At 42.0% G+C, this 18,025-nt stretch overlaps 1 pseudogene across 1 annotated transcript in view; it reads right to left on the bottom strand.

Annotated features, from left to right (window-relative positions):
- Positions 1 to 17,443: 17,443 nt before the first annotated feature.
- LOC143891105 (protein TPLATE-like) overlaps positions 17,444 to 18,025 on the bottom strand; it is a 29,577-nt pseudogene continuing 28,995 nt past the window's right edge. The window contains exon 8 of the transcript XR_013255280.1: positions 17,444 to 17,979. The product of XR_013255280.1 is annotated as a protein TPLATE-like (transcript). The remainder of the gene's footprint in view (positions 17,980 to 18,025) is intronic.

The following is an 18,025-nucleotide window of genomic DNA, read 5'->3' as shown; positions in this document are numbered from 1 at the left end:
CATTATAAGGGATCAATTTATCTTCTCGAGTTTTTCATTGTCCATTAATCTGGCAAATGATCAGAATGGAGTCCCCACATACATCGATGTCTTGAATCTGCAAAGCCAAGGCTGCTTCGAGTCCGGCAGTACAAGCTTCATACTCTGCCATGTTGTTGGTGCACTCAAACTGCAACTTGATAGAGATAGGAATATACTCCTTTCGAGAGGATACAAGCACAGCTCCTACTCCCTGTCCTCGATTATTGACAGCTCCATCAAAGTACATAAGCAACCTAGTACTCAGAGTTTCTTCTTCAATATCCATTATCTCTTCGTCGGGAAAATCTGCCTTCAAGAATGCATTTTCTTCTACAGGAGCATCAGCCAATTGCTCAGCAATTACCCGTCCCTTTACCGACTTCTGAGTGACATAGGTAATATCAAACTCAGACAATAACAACAACCACCTTGCAGTCCTCCCTGTAAGGGCAGGTTTCTCGAACAAGTACTTTAGCGGATCCATCCGTGATAGAAAAGGAACCTTGTTTGACAACAGATAATGTCTAAGCCTCTGGGTAGCCCAAACCAATGTTAGACAAGTCTTCTCCAAAACAGTGTACTTTAATTCATACTCTAGCATCTTCTTGTTGATGTAGTAAATAGGCTTCTCCTTTTTAGTTTCTGGATCTTGCTGAGCGAGCATGCAACCCATCGCTGTATCCGTGATAGAAAAGTACAACAACAACGGTTGGCTCGGAATGACAGGTGATAGAACAGGGGGTAAGGATAGGCACTGCTTAACTTTTTCAAAGGCCTCATGACATTAAGCAATCCACTTCTTCGAGGAATTCTTCTTCAGAAGCTTGAAAATGGGTTCACACGTCATCGTCAGATGAGATATGAACCTCCTTAGATACTGAACCTTGCCAAGGAAACCTCGGATCTACTTTTCTGTCTTAGGCGGTTGCATTTCTTGGATCGCTTTGATCTTTTGTGGGTCTACCTCTATTCCTCTTTCGCTGACCATAAACCCTAAAAGCTTTCCTGATGTAATGCCAAATACACATTTACTCGGGTTCAGGCGAAGTTAATACTTCCTGATCCGCTCAAAGAACTTTCTTAGGGCAACAGTGTGTTCAGGCCGAGTCTTCCCCTTTATGATCATGTCACCTACGTAAACCTCGACCTCTTTGTGAATCATATCATGAAGAAGAGTCGTAGCGGCTTTCGGATATGTAGCACCAGCATTTTTCAAACCAAACAGCATCACCCTGTAGCAGTAAGTACCCCACTGAGTAATAAACGTTGTCTTTATCATGTCTTCAGGTGCCATCTTAATCTGATTGTAAGTTGAGAACCCATCTATAAAGGATAAAAGAGCATGTCCAGCAGTGTTATCCACCAGGAGATCAATGTTTGGAAGAGGAAAGTCATCTTTAGGACTTGCCTTATTCAGGTGTTGAAAATCGACACACATTCGAACTTTCCCGTCCTTTTTAGGCACCGGTACAATATTTGCAAGCCATTCAGGATATTCCACTACTTGGATAAATTTTACTTCTAATAGCTTCTTTACTTCTTAAACTTTCATCTCCCATTCAGTTTTGAGTTTTCAGAGTTTTTGCTTCTTTGGTTTAGCACCAGGGATTAAGGGTAAGCGATGCTGAACAATTTCCTCGCTTAATCCTGGCATGTCATCATATGACCAAGCAAAAACTTGCTTGAACTCTTTAAGCAGAGTGATCAATTCATCGCGCTCCTCAGGAGATAAAGTTTTGCCAATCCGAATCTCCCGAGCCGAGGTTTCATCACTGATATTCACGGTCTCAATTTCCTCCTCAAGCGGTTTTCTCGGTGACTCTCCTCCTATTGAATCATATTTCTGATTTCAGGGGGAGTTTCGTCAGCATCCTCGTCAGAGGGGGAGTCTTGATTGTTATCAGATTTTAAAGCAGATTCAGTAAATGAAATAGAAACAGAGACAGGAATGTACACAGAAGAAGAATCCTTTATTTCATTGAAATTTGAATCAAATACATCATAAGATGAATTACCCTCATCGGGGTTTACAATGAACCTTAGACCCGTTTTTACAGACTCGATGGATATGTTGACAGCAGTATCAACTGACTCAGAATTATGTAAGAAAACAGTATCAGATGCTTTATTATAAACAGTCTCTAGCTCAATATCGCCAAAAAAAGAAGAACCGCCACCGACCTCAGGAGAATAGTCCTCTATGGTACCTGCATCAAAAGACTCATTAGAAGAAATAGACTCTGAATCAAACTCAGAGGCCGACACATACTTACAGACGACTGACTCTTTTGAAGGAATGTGATTGTACTGGAAAGTAACCTGGGGTAGGACTTGAGAAATCCAGTTAGTCAGAGGTTCCTCAGCCGGGGTGATAAGGGGAGTTGGGTCTAATATCAGCGAGCTCCTGCCAATCATGGCGACAGTCTGTGACCCTTCTTGGAAAAGTGAATTCAGATGGCTTGGCTCCATGCGATCAGCCCAGTCAATCTCAGACTCCATCTCTGTAATCTGCGCACCCATCGGCTCATCTTCTAGCTCAAGATCAAAGAAAATCTCGAACCCCGGAAGCATCTGCCCTGTACTCTCATCCAACCAAATCTCAGTAAAGCCATAGAAAGGAAAGGCCGCGCCTTCTTTTCGGAATCGACCGTTCATTGTCAAATCAATAGGCACCATTGGTAATCCCAACCAACTGCTTCATCTCTATGATTTCTTTCTTGTAGGTTTGTATCCCAGCCCGAACAAACCATTGAATGTTTTGAACACAGGAAACTCGGTCAAACCCTGATGATATTTGCCTAAACCAACACGTGGTATATACCCTTGTCGACGAATCATCCTGATGACATTCGATGCTGGTTAGGAAACAAATTTCCTCATTCATAGCCTCTTTAAAAGTGATCGCAGTCACCTCTAGTGAAAACCCAGTCAAACTTACATCTTTGGATTTTCCCGCAGTCAAGTCTGGAGTAATCTGACCTATCTCAAGATCTGGATCCCCCTTTACAGTTATCACTCTATTCCTGCGAACAAACTTCAGCTTTTGGTGAAGAGTAGACGGAACAACCCCCACCCTGTGCATCCACGGACGACCAAGTAACAATAAGAATGACGCCTTAATATCTAAGACTTGGAATTCTATCTCGAAGTCCTCTCCTCCGATCTGTATCTCAGTGACCAGAGTCCCGATTACATCTCTGCGAGTGCCATCATATGCCAGAATACCCTGCTCGGATGGAATAAAGTTCTCAGGACCGAACCCAAGGGTTGTTGCGATGCTTAACGGGCAAAAATTCAGCACAGAGCCATTATCAACCAACACCTCTGGCACCTTTTTCTTATTACAAATAACTGTGATTTTAAGAGGTTTGGTATGGTCTCGGCCCTCAGGAGGTAAATCCTCATCAGCAAATGACAAAGTTTTCGCTGCTCTGGCCATGGCTACGAGACTAACAAGCTCGTCGGGTGTGGTGTTAACAGAGACTTGTGTTGCATTAAGCTCTCCAAGGACTAGCTTTCTGTGCTTTGATGAGGCCATGAGTAAACCCCATACTAAGATATTAGCCTGAGTCTTTTTCAGTTGCTTTAACAAGCTCTCATCTTCTTAGTCTGTGCTCATCTTATTCTGTCTCTGATTTTCTGTGTTTCTTGCAACCTCTACAGGATTTCCTACACTTAATTCCGGAGGTTTGAATACTCGCCCACCTCTGGTCATGTGACGCATCTCGCCACACTGATCGTCTAGCAACAGCAATTCATCTTCCTCCATTCTGAAAACATATGGTTCATTAGTGACATTTTCCTCTTCAAAGTCCTCCATCCTTAGAACATAGGTAGCTTTCTTTGTTTTCTCCATACCAACATTCTGAAGCGCATAAGACCGAGATGAAGATGACTCAGCAAGCTCAGCGTCGTCAAACGACAGCACATAAGGCTCTTTTTCTCTGAATTCATTGAGTTCCTCCTCGTCAAACCTCAAAATATATGTTCTGTCTGACGTGATAGCGCAAATGAGAGCAGAGGGATCAAGGATGGGCTCATCTACAAAGATGGCATTAATAGCCGGAGGAGCAACGGCACGATGGTTGGGAAGAGGATTCTGAGTAACACTCGGCCTTTCAACTGCAGGTTCATCCTTATCGATCATGTTTTGAATCGCGTGCTTCAAAGCCAAACAGTTCTCAGTCAAATGTCCCTGGCCTCTGTGATACTCGCAGTATTGATCCTTTCTCCAACTTGCAGGTAGTGGACTAGGTGCAGGTCTGATATCCGGAAGTCTGATCTTCCTGTCTCTGATCAATTTCTTTAATATCATGGGCAGTGGATACGACAATGTGTCAAACTGCCTAAGCTGCTTCGTTATCACTGGTCTAACCACTTCCGCAACAGGTTTGGCCACAGGTCTGGTATAATTGACCGCATGAACTTCCTTTGGTTGGATCATAGGCCTCTTCCCTTCTCGGACATCAGACAGAGTCTTGGCTCTAAGGCCCTTGGCAATAGCATCCTTGGTCTGGGTGCCGGTCTTGATCAAATGATCGAAATTCTGGTAGTGCTGCGGTGTCATGAAGTGAAAGTACTGCGGAGACAAGCTCTTGAGGACTAACTTTATCTGGTCCTCTTCTAACATTCTCTAGCTCAGTTGGGCAGACTTGCGCCTCCAGCGCCTGATGAATGATGTGAAAGTCTTCTAAGGATTCTGCTTCAACTGCTTCAGATCTCTTTTAGTAACCTCGATCCCTTCTTCCATAGAAAATTGTTCAACAAACCGGTTAGAGATCTCTTCCAGTGTCCTAATCTCTTCGGGTTTCAACCTCAAAAACCACCTTTTGGCCACCCCTGTAAGAGACAAGGGAAACAATTGGGCCATTTGTTCTCGATTTAAGCCATGCTGTTGAGAGAGAGAGAGAGTGATGAACCACCTGACGTGGTTTCTTGGACACCCAGTTCCATCATATTTATCGTAGTTTGGTGCTTTGAACTTAGGTGGGAATATAGCACCGGGGGATATCAGGAATTCAGAAATATCAAACCCCTTAGAACCATGAACTTTCATGTTCTCAATGTCACGAGCCATCTTTTCATACATATCAAACAACTCTTTTTCCTTATTCACCTGAGGGACATAATATTCCTCGGCATATTGCTCCTCCTCCAGATCGATCTCTACGGGAGGGATGACTGGTCTGGTGAGGTTAAGAGATATGGTCGGAGGAGGTTGAATGGCAGGATCTCTAGAAGTAGAGACTTTTTCAATATTATGATTTTTCAGATGAATCACTTCATCTTTCAGCCCTGCTATATCTCGACACATATTTCTCAACATCTCTTGTATAGCTATCATGGGGTCCACCGGATCAGCCATTGTGTTAAGGGTAGGTTGAATAGGAGAAAGTGCTTCCTGAAAATTTGACAAAGGTAATATAGGAGAAGTAAATGAAACAGGCGACAAAGATTGTCTACTCAGCCTGGAATCAAAAGATTGACGGGACCAAGTTGGTTTTGAGATGATGGTTTTCTTGGGAGCTATGACTGCTCGCCTTTAGAATCCTCAGATGGAAGTATAAACACTAGATTAAAATATTGATAATTGGAACAAAATATTCTGGTCAAATAGAGATAAGATAAAACTCAGACACATTTCATTGATTCAAATTAAACTTTGGGTATAACTGTCAAAATTTTAATTTCTGATTACAATTGGATGAAAGTAACTATTTATATGAAATTTGAAGAAATTAAAAATGACAATTTCACGAAAAAAAAATCTTCAAGGCTCTCCAATCCGAGCTCTCTTGCCCACGAACTTTTCCGGTAATTCCCCACATCGGACCTTAGATAGTAAGGCAAATTTCTTTTCCACGACTTTATTTCTCCAAGCAGCTACAATGATCCTGATGAGATCAGGAGACAGTTTTTTACAAGGAGGAGGTGTTACAGTCCCGAGAGGACATGAATATCCCGTGATCTGATGAAGCAAACGGGTTGGTGCATAAAAAGTTGACTTTTCTAAACCCATGAGATACACAATTGGATATGGGTAAGTGCTAGTGATAACTTGTAAGCACGGATGACTCACACAGTGAAACTGATTTTCCTCCACGTGCTGTAACCAATTACACCACTCATCAATGGATTGCAGTTGGTTGGCCATTGGTTGCCATGATGGAAAATGCTTCAAGGTGTACTTGTCGTGGCTTTGTGGCCGGAGGATGGTGAGTTTTTCACAAAGCCACACGTATAACAATTTGACACACCCATAGAAACTATTTTGAAACTTTTGATGGTCAATGCGGTCTAGTCCAGAAAACGTTTCTGCCAGCATAGTAGGAACAGGATTCCTTCCTTCGTTAATTTGGTCTACTATACCAAGCAAAGCCAACGGGGCAATACGGGAGTCTCCACGAATGACATGACGTGCAAGAACTCCGAAGATTAAGGCGCTACACCGATAATCTGAAAACGGGAATTAGCAGGGTCGACGTTTTTGAAAAGGAGTTCAATGAGGTCATAAACTTCCACGTATGTGCCCTTGAAACAAGGTAGAGCATCAATAGTATCATTTTTGAATAGCTCGCAGAAGAGGGAATTAGGAAAATCCATGGTCAAAGGTCGAATCCAGAGTCCTTCAGGTGGGATCTCTAACAAGGCGCACCAATCTTCGAAGATTGGACAGAGTTCAAAGGGATTGAATCGAAAAACGTGAAGGGTGGATCCTAGAGTTTTGCAGCTGCTTGGAGAAATTTCCAACTCACACCGGATATGCTCAAATGATTGAATGTGCTTATAAATCGATCAACCATGCTCCTCTCATGCTCACGCGGGAGAGCTTTGGTAGCCTCACTTATCCAATCCTTCAATACATTGTTCGACATGATTCAACACCTGACATAGAGATAGGATAAGATTATGAGAAAATGGAGATAACTTGGTATAAATAAATGACAGGGATAAATTTAATGATCAGTCATATGGGAAGGATACAATTGATGACACATAATTTTTCATCAACGATCAAAGATGGTCGGCAGATCAGAAAGACAGACTATGGCCACAAAATGACAGAAGTAGGTCATAGACCAGGTCTAAATCTGACGATGGATACCGACAACTGCACACTCAAAGAGATTGGTATTTACAGACCATGGCCATAAAGACAGCGGGTGAGCCATCGACCAGATCTGAGACAAAGCAGACAGACAAACCAAAGTCTAACCTAAAGGGTAATATACATAATGTGGATATATGACTCGACAATAGGATGGGTACACAATCGGAGAGTAATATATACATAACTTGAACCTATGACACAACAAAAGAATGTGTAATGTACACACGATATGGACCTATAACAAAAGAATGAGCACACAATTGACGGGCAATATACATTGTGGCCATGAGAGCGACAGGTACAGGCCATCAATCGGGTGAATCTGAAAGAATGTAAATATAATTAATTAAACCAGGAATCCCCTACTAGAAATGGATTCTAATCTAATCAATCAACAAAACAAGAGGCACACAAAAGATTTGTACAACTCGAGAACAAAAGACGGGTTATGGTCACAACAATGGCAAAATAAATGTCATCCATCATATCGATAGGATACATAAGACCAGGAATACCCACTGAAAATGGGTCCTAATCTAAACGATTGACTCTACAAATAGGATATGCACAAGAAGATGACAAAACTCTATATCGACTCAGCAAATAAGACATGTACAAATGAATGACACAATTGTACACTCAAGAAGCAGATCATAGACCATGGCCAAGATAACAATCGAGGAAAATTACTGACCAGGTTAGAGGACTGGAGGGTGAAAGAAGATAGCTAATAGTTAGACCCAAAAATTTTACTGATGGACAAGTCATGGTCTAACAGTTATCACAAGGAGTGATTAGGCTCACAGATTTCGATTAAAACGATTAACGAGGAATCAAGAAATTGACCATGATCATAAAAGGTGGTGGACGAGAACCATCGACCAGATCCAAGACTGAACTAGTGAACAAACTCTAATTGGTGATAATAGACCAGAAAACTCAGTAAAGAGTATGCCCCGATCTGACAGCTGACAAAATGGATATAAATCCTAGATACTGGAATCATATGATCTGGATGATGACCAAGCAAGAGCAAAGGTCATCGACTAGGCCTAAAAGAATGGTATGACTGAAATAGATATAGAAACCTAGTCTAGAAGATAGGTCCTAATAATACATTACACACACACACACACACATATATATATATATACACCCTAACCAGGGGCACCAGCCCTAATCTAATCTAGCAGAGTCAAGAAAGCTTCGACTCGAGACAGACCAGTGAGCATACTAGGACTGTGTTGTAGCCACGCAAGATGAGCTACCCTAGTTTGCAAATGGGACAGGGCTACTAACTCTAGGCTTCACATGTATAAGCAACACATGTTCGTCTCTATGTGAATGCAATATAGGTACTTCCTAGTTGGATTTTCACTAAGCTGGTAAGTATATACAAATATATAAAACAAAGTAGGGTTCCGGACTCGATCTACCGGACACTATGCATATGATCCATACTTTAGATGTATAACACAAGTGCACCGAGTGTTATACATAGTATGCCTCATTGCTCATCGACTGTTGTAAACACAAGTACACCGAGTGTTTACGGGTGCAGTACTGACGCATAGCTTGAAAATAGATACAACAACACCATTAGGGTAATGACATCCTACCTGGCATGCATTGTATCTATCCCATGGAACTAATGATAATGAAAAAAAATAAAACAAATAAAGAATATAACAATCTATGCTGTGCAGTGTGTGATTCACTCGTTTTATTTACGCACCTATCTGGTGCCCCTGGATTCTAACGATAGAATTCCCATTTAAAATGATTTTGGCCCAATCTTTTTCAAAGTTAGTAAAAATGAAATTTTAATAGAGTTAGGAGTGTTTCAAGAAATCCCCAGCAGAGTCGCCAGCCTGTGGACCCTGATCCTGAGGTAGAGGTGGGGGACGAGCCCCCAGCGGCCTCTGGATCATCCACGTGTGAAGGAGAGCTCTACCAAGGAACTTTCGAAAGGGATGCCACCCTCATAGCATAGCACGAGTGGCGATATAAAAAGAAAGAGATACGTCTTGATCCGGAGCCAAGGCTCGAAACCAAGACTTACCTAAAATAAACTCAGAGTCGCCATCCATGGATAGGCCATGGAACCCCAAAATCAAATCCTCTGTTCAATAGATAACCAGAAATATACATGGGCTCGTGCCTGGTGATGAATGGAGAAGGTCCGAAGAGCGCTCCCAATTCGCCCGAGTGCGAACACTTGGTCTCTTATGCCATTTATTTATCAACCTTGAAGAGTTTTGGGCGAAAGTCATGTAAAATGGGAACGAAATATCCCCGAGAAGACGTCTATCTAATCATGCATGACGCGGGGATGAAATAATAAGCACACATAAAAATAAATGAAAGAAGTGTTACCTAAGCATTGCTAGGTTATGAGTGACATGCCTAATGGGTGTCTAAGTTCTGGTGGACAGACATATGCATGCTACAGCTATAGGTATAAGGTTTGCACAAAATATATCAAATACAATAAACAAGATAAATAAGATGCAACTAAACATATGATCAAGGTAAACAAACAGGTAAATATTACAGCTAAACATGCAAGTAATCAAAGAAATGAATGCACACTATCAAGATCCTATACAAAAATCATCATCAATATACAACCACAAGCCTTAAAGGGCTAACAACAAACCCTAAGACTCTAATGCTTAAAGCCCGAGCCTTTAGATGATCTGATGTTCATCCAAAGAAGCCTACGTATCCCCGCCTCCATGAGAATCAAGGCAACGTAGTTCTTCACACCTATTCTAAGCTATGATGACTAAGACATCTAGACCTCTATCATAGACTTGACCTAAAAGACCGGACTAATTATTAAAGCTTCTTGAGTGATCATTTAGATTCCAGTGGATTGTGGATTTTAGGACACCCTATATGCCCTAACTAAATGCAGGTTAGCCCTAAGCTAATGCAGGTGGATCCTACAACCTATGTGTAACTAGGCTGTGTGTCATAAGTAAAACGATGGGTTCACTAACACATCCTAGACCTAGTCATCAGTCGGTGATATGAATCGCTAATTGACCAGACGGAGGCGCTCCTAGCTAGGGCAAACTCCTAACTCTAACACAAACACACAACATGCACACAACAAATCAAGGATAAACACCTAACTCTAGAACCTTCTATCTAGAACAAACTCCTAACTCTAGAGGAAGAGCTTTTTGAAAATAAGATTTTTGTGCTTTATAAAGAATTCAAATGATTTATTTACAAAGTTTGGCTGGACTTGGAATAAGGATCCCAAGCTGGACTACGTACCTCGTGGAAAAGGATCAAGCTAATATAGTTCGAAACAAACTCTCCTAACTACCACTAAAAACCTTTAACTCTTTAAATGATTTTTAATTTTTCGCTTTTCCAATGTTTTTTGGATTTTTAAAAAATGTTACAAGTATTTTTGGATTTTGAATTTCTGATTTCACCTTTTTGGTCAAAGACCTAAAGGAACACACAAAGCAACACCCTGGGCCAAACCCTAGGGCTAACAGGGGAAACTCCTAAACCAGGTAAGTTAGTTATCAAGGATAATGACATGATCTAAGATCTCAAAAATAGGTAAACTTTAATATGACTGAATTAGTCTCTAATCAAGGAGAGCAACAACAACTCTAAAGGAGGAACTCCTAACTGATGACATTAAGGAGATGAGCAAACAAGTCAAAGACTATCTAGTAATGCTACCAAAAGGACGAATGAGTCAAAGACTCTCTAATAATACCACCAAAAGATGAATGAGTCAAAGACTCTCTAATAAAATCACTAAACGGACAAATCACTAAACGGACAAACGAGTCAAAGACTCTCTAATAACTCTACCAAAAGGGGAAATGAGTCAAAGACTTGCTCTAGAAAAGGGGAGACTCTAACATGAGGCTGGGTAAGCCTCCTAAAAGGGGAACTCTCTAAATGAGACAAGGCTTGTCTCCAAATAGGGGCTCCATAAATGAGGCAAGTGTCACGGGCCAAATATTTGAGCAGCGGAATTACCCATGCAGCACCCCAACATGCATGAATGCTAGGGCAAGCCTTCAATCGTGCAAGGCTTTAAAGGCCCTACACGCCAACACCCCTTGATGCTTCGAATGTGCACACAAACTCTAAGCTGTTTAACAGGCTACTTGGCTTAGATCTTGACATGCGCTTCTAGAGACCCACACTCATGATCAGCCTGCATCACGAGTACATCGAACATAAGGCATTGGGGCCTAATGCAAAGTCCATCGAGTACGAGGCATGACGATGCCACGAACCAATCCGTCAAGCACTGGGGCTTGGTCATCCAAGGAGCAAGATGCCTCATGGACTGATCAGCAAGGTGTACACCTCGCGAGGGCAACCGAAGTCGCCCCGGCACGAACCCATGGAAGACCTAGAGATTGGTCTACCCACCAGACGTACCGCGGTTCAGAAGGGCAAACAGTATAGGTAGCCCCCTGCACCGATCCGTAAGCGTAATGCATGTGGGAACCCAACCCAACCCAACATGCACTGTCTTTGGCCCCCATCCTCGACCAAAGAAACTGGAGCATCCCTATGGATAGGTCGCAATCCGCACTCAAAGCTCCCTTAGGGCACGCCTACGAGTTGAAGTATGATTTCCTGCTGTGTGCGACAGATGCACAAGCAAGTCCTCTTCCAACCCATGAGCAAACCTCCAAGGTTCCTGACCACACCTGCTGGGTCTAATGGGGGAGGAGTCAGCAAGTCACGGGGTCAACTTCTCCTATAGAGTTTGGCCAACCAACCCCCTTAACCACCAGTGGCAACCAAAGGTGCTGTAAATGACGACTTCTCAAGACGCAACTAGACGAGGTAGGTTTGGATTTTAATACCGGTTGTGTCCTTAACTGTTTCCCCGTGACACAAGGCATGCCTCCTATGAGTAAACTCTCTAAACAAGACAAGGCTTGTCTCCTATGGGCGGACTCCTCTAATGAAACCAAGATAGTCTTCTAAAGGTTTGACTTTTCTGCTGAGACATAGCTTGTCTCTTTAAAGAGAAGGGCTTTATTCTATGAGACATAGTTTGTCTCCCTAACAATTGGGGGGGGGGGGGGGGGCTCTAGATGACTCTTCTAAAAAATGATTAAAGCATCTAAAAGGCTAGGCAAGCCTATTAAACAAAAGAGGGGAGTGCTACTTGGACCGAGCAAGTCCCCTAAGGATGGGCTTGTTCTATCGAGACATAGCTTGTCTCAAAAAGGGGACGCTCCGGCTAGCGCCATCATAGCCCTCGCAATGATGAGAGGATATGACATCTAAAAGACTTAACTAATCTCTAGGAAATGAGAGGAAGGAATACACACACGAGCAATACTATGTTGATGAGGCATCAGACTTAGCCAATTTCTTCTATCAAAATGATTATAAAAAGATTAACACAACTCACGAATTTTTCCAGTAGAAAACTAGAAGAGACACCCCTTAGCTCAGAGTAGGAAAACTAAATTGGTGTAACTGATAGAACATACCAATGTCTATTCTAAAGAGCCCATAAGGCACTATCACGGTCATCATTCTGCTCTTGTCTTACCCTATTGATTCGAGTGTCAAATAATCTGAAAATATATTGCTTGCACTGGTATCATTTCTAATGAGCTGCCAATTGCTGCCCTAGCTCTTCAAAAACCTCCATAAAGCAAATAAAAAGAAAAAGGGGCAATTCAGGCATACCACCATTTGTCATGGGATTACTCTGCTTTATTCATTTAGCCCCCAAGTGATAGAAGAAATGATACTAAGCGCCCAATCTTAATTCTACTCTGTTAGAGTGAACACATCCTGGACCAAAGATACAAAATAGCAAAATCCAAAACCCGAACCTCACCATCATGCTGTTCAAATGCACCTACACCATTCAAATATACTCAAAGAACCTCAAAACTGAAATGAAACTATAATGAAAAACCGAACCTATAGCACCATATATAACTCTAAACTAAGATCACACTGAAGCCAAATTAACCTTGCCTAACATGAAGACATTCTGTGTTATGATATTCAAGAGACTATCAAATGCGATTATAGCTTTCTTGGAAGATTCTCACAAGCTCATAAGGAAGAAAACACAAAAACAAGGTCATGCAAAGAACATGTAATGCTGTATTTTTTTAGGGAAATGATATTATCACTACCTATTTTCTTTACTAATCAAGGTCAAAGCAAATGCCCAGAAACTACCAAAGTAATCAGCAAAGATGGAAGAAACAAGTCAAGCTTATACATCTATCTGATATTATTGCACTAATATCCTTTTCAACTATTCTTAATCAGCAAGGTGTTTCAAACCAAAAACATGATCCAATGCTTTAAATTTCGGACTCAATAAAACGAAAAAAATATTAAACACTTAATTAGAAAAGAAGCATTCATTAAACATATTGATCAGTATTTTAAACAAAATCTGAAAGAAAGAAAGAAAAAATTACCTGAAATTTGTAATAGGGATAAACACAGCTTCAGATTTCGGACCTTTTCTCCATTGATTTTCTACTAAGAACTCCTCTTTCTCTGCAATTTCTGGATGAGAATAAAGTTCAACTTGCAGTGACTACCAATATGAAGATGAATAAATGGAATAGATCACTGGACGAAAATAGTGACTCAATGATCGGATCTGATCTAAGAACGATCAGATTTTTGGTAAAATGTCTTGATCGGAAAACTGAACCTTTGCCGGAGCTAAAGAAATGCTGGAGAACTTTAAAGGTTTGAGAGATGAGAGAAGGGATTACAACTTCGATAGCTGCTGATAGGTGACAAAAACAAGAAATGGGTTTGGGCATAAATGGTGACGATGGCTGAGGGTTTCAAATGAAGAGGGATTTGATGGAGATGGAAGGAGTTGGGGTTTCAAATGGTGATGGTTGGGGTTTCAAATGGGAAAAAGAAGGAGAAGAGGAAAAATGAGAAGATGATTGTGGTGGAGGGGTAGAGATGGGTTTTTGAAGTGGCTAGAAAGGGAAATGAAGTGAGTTTGGTGGATGATGGAATCTGGAAATTAGGTGATCAGAGGTGCAGAGGGGATGGTGGTGGGATTCGGCCGGCGGCAACAAGGTGGTTGGAGATCGTGGTGGTGGTCGGAGATTAGGTGATCGGAGGTGCAGAGGAAGAAGAGGAAGAAGAAGTGGGTTTTATTGGATTGATTTGGGTAGGGGTGCTGGTCCGGCTAGAGTAGATGGTGGAGGTAGATCGGCGGCAATGGGAGCTTGGCCAGAGACAATAGGGTGTTGGGTTCTAAAATAAGGTAAGTGGAGGCTGATGAAGGGGATAATGGGGGTTTTGGGTGGAAATAGGTTTAATGGAGGTGGGAGATGGGGTTTCGGATTGGGGGGGGGGGGGGGCGAATATGGTGGAGGTCATTGGGGAAGTGGCCGAATTCCGGTGAACCTACCGGAGAAGATGGCAGCTCTCTCTCTCTCTCTCTCTCTCTCTCTCTCTCTCTCTCTCTCTCTCTCTCTCTCTTTTCTTTGTTAAAAAAAACAAAATCCCCACCCCATGTAACCCTAACTCGAGGGGTTATAAAGGGCAAATGATATATATCCTATCCCCCTTTCTTTTTAGGGACAACCACCTTGCAGTGTATTATGACTACCAATTAATTCTATAGGAGGGTGCCTCGGGTAAGACAAGCTCAAGCAAAAAATGGTGCATTCGACCCCCCTCCCTTTCCATGGACAGCCCACCTCTAGTGTATTTTTAAAACTTTTTATACTAGCAGGGGGGTGGCCTGAGTAAAAAACAAAGGGGGGAAATTGCGAAAAATATCTTCTTGAGGATTGATCTCAACCTTCCAAATCCCCTTTATGGATCAAGGGTGAGGATTTGGAGCTTTTTAACCACCTAGGAAGCTTCCTAAGATTCTCTCCTAACTAATTCTAGTCATAAGCCTTTCACTAACCTAGCTTAGGGCCTAATGGTGACTTGGAGGGGAAGAAAAGCATCTTCACTATTTATAAAATTGCCCTGGCCTCGGATAATGCACCCCTCAATTATGTAACACACTAATCTGCACACCCATATATCCTCCCGGACAGCCCATTGCAGTAAATTTGAACTGGCTTTCCAGGTTCAAGGGCACCCCTTTTCTGGCTAAATGGCCACCCTTACTCCTACACTACACTATACCACAAACTTCATTCGTTTACCAGGCAAATTGCAACGGATTCGGATAAAATTTCATGGGGACCTAAATGAGACCCTAACCTATTCCAGGAACAAATTGGGGACACTAAAACACTAGTTTGATGGGGTTTCTATCCTAACGACGCCATTAGGGTTCGGTCAAAATGGGGTGTCTACAACTGCTCAACAAAAATGGGCAACCAAGCTAATGAGATATGATTATGAAATCTTATATCAAAGGGGTAAGGAAAACCTTGCAGCTGATGGGTTATCACGACAATTTGAGAACGGGTCAGTTGAAGCATCAATGTCAGCATTATCTATTCCATATAATACATTGGTGGAGGATATATGTAAAGGGCTGGAGTAGCACCATGATACAAAAGAATTGCTTGACAAGCTTCAAACCACCTCACAAGGGTTGGATGGTTATTCTTGGGACAGCCGGGTGTTGCACTATAATGGAAGAATCATGGTGCCCAAAACATCCAATATCATTGACAAATTGCTACAGGAATTTCACTCAACTGCCGAAGCTGGACATTCGGGTCCTTTACGCTCATACAAAAGGCTTTCAAGATACTTTTATTGGCGAGGAATGAAGAGGCAGGTTAGGGAATATGTGGCTACTTGTGATGTTTGCCAGAGGAACAAATCCGAGAATCTTTTGCCTCCAGGATTGCTTCATCCATTGCCTATTCCAGATTTGATTTTGTCAGATATTTCTATGGATTTTATCGAAGGGTTACCAAGGTCTCAAGGCCAAACAACTATCATGGTGGTGGTGGACCGTTTGTCTACATATGCACACTTTATAGCTCTTGCCCACCCTTACACATCCACTTCGGTGGTGCATGCCTTTGTTCTAGAGGTGGCGCGTGTACATGGCACACCTACATCGATTGTTAGCGATCGAGATAAAGTATTCATGAGCAATTTTTGGCAGGAGTATTTTCGTCTCCAAGGAACTAAGTTGTGTATGAGTTCGGCCTATCATCCACAAACAGACGGGCAAACTGAAGTGGTCAACCGTTGCCTTGAAACATATTTACGTTGCTTTGTTGGGGCCCAACCTAAGCAGTGGGTGCACTAGTTGTCATGGGCTGAATGGTGGTATAACACCACATACCATGAATCAATAAAAATGTCGCCATTTGAAGTTGTTTACGGACGACCACCTCCATCCCATGTGACTTATATATCTGACAATACTATGGTGGGACAACTGGACAAGGAGCTATATGAACGTGACCAAGTCTTGAGTAGCCTTAAGGAGCATTTGACAATGGCTCAAGTTCGAATGAAATCACAGCCTGATAAGCATCGTATGGAGAGAGAGTTCGTTGTTGGAGACTGGGTTTATTTGAGACTACAACCTTATAGGCAATCTACAATAGCTGTTAGCTCTAACCTCAAGTTAGCCCCCAAAATTTATGGACCATTCCAAATAATCCAACGAATTGGGTCAGTTGCGTACAAACTACTCTTGCCGTCCTCTGCCAAGATCCACCCTATCTTCCATGTATCATGTCTTAAGAAGAAACTTGGTTCAGGGGTGTCATCCCAAGTAGACTTGCCTCCACTTACAGAAGAAGGGTTGTTAAAACCTGAGCCAGAAGCCATTTTGGAACGATGAATGATCAAACACAAGAATAGGGTTGTCACTGAAGTTCTGATTAAATGGACTAATATGCCTAAGGAAGAAGCTACCTGGGAGCTTTAGTACAACATACAACAACGTTTTCCTAACTTTACACCTTGAGGCCAAGGCGCGTTTTCAGGGGAGGGTGATGTTACGGCTCACTTTTCTCTTCCTATTTTCTCTCCATCAGATTAGTAGTTTCTTTTGTTAGAAGATTTAGTTTTATTTCCTAGGAGTCCTAGTTTAGAAAGAGTCCTTTTCTTAGGTTGTTCTACTTTAGGAAGAGTCCTTTTCTTAGTTGGTTTCTTAAAGAGACAATAATGAATATGTATTGGAAATTGCTTGTGGGAATAAACAGAAAAGAGTTATTTTAATATTGTGCATCTGCACCAGAGGAATCCCTTCCCCTCTTAAAATTGTGGGAGTTTGCTCGTTTGATCTTTTTTTCCTGCAGGTTGCCCTTGATAGGTAGTTTGATCCTATCAAATAAGTCAACCTATGAAGAAAATGTAGAATCAAGCAACTTTGACAGGCTTTTCCTTGCATAACATATGCACTCCTGAAGTACAGCCGCCTTAAGAGCTCGGTGCTCCACCTCCTCCGCAGTCAGAGTCGAAAGGGTCATAGGCCCCTTTGGTTTACCATCTTTATTCTCCTCTTTCTTCTCCTCTTTGTCCTCATCCTCGGCTTCCGTTTCTTCTTCTTCTTCTTCTTCTTCTTCATCTTCTTCTTCTTTTGGAGGTTGGGGTGGCGGTTGGGCTGCTTTCAGTAATGCTATGCGTTCCATTGAAATTCTCAGCCTCTCTGCAACTGCAACCTTCACTTCGTCTTCCGGCATGTATTCCACATTTCCATCAGTTATATCATCCAACCATCCTTGTAAATCCGATCCTATTTAGTTTACGATTGATGCATCGGAAGCCCTGACAACAAATTTACACATCATGGTGGTTGTTTCATCGCCCAGATCTACATTTCTGCTCACTTCACTTGCACCAAATATCATCATGCCCACAAAGCCAGCATACCATGTTTTTGCAGCAAAGCACAGCTATTTATAAGAAGATCGAAAAGGAGGTGAGATTAATGGAACAGAA

This window comes from Tasmannia lanceolata, unplaced genomic scaffold, assembly GCF_043159265.1.
Source record: "Tasmannia lanceolata isolate RefF3 unplaced genomic scaffold, GAP_Taslan_0.1 ptg000013l, whole genome shotgun sequence".
NCBI lineage: Eukaryota > Viridiplantae > Streptophyta > Magnoliopsida > Canellales > Winteraceae > Tasmannia > Tasmannia lanceolata.
The sequence above is the reverse complement of the archived record's forward strand: the minus strand, read 5'-3'. Positions and strand labels throughout refer to the sequence as shown.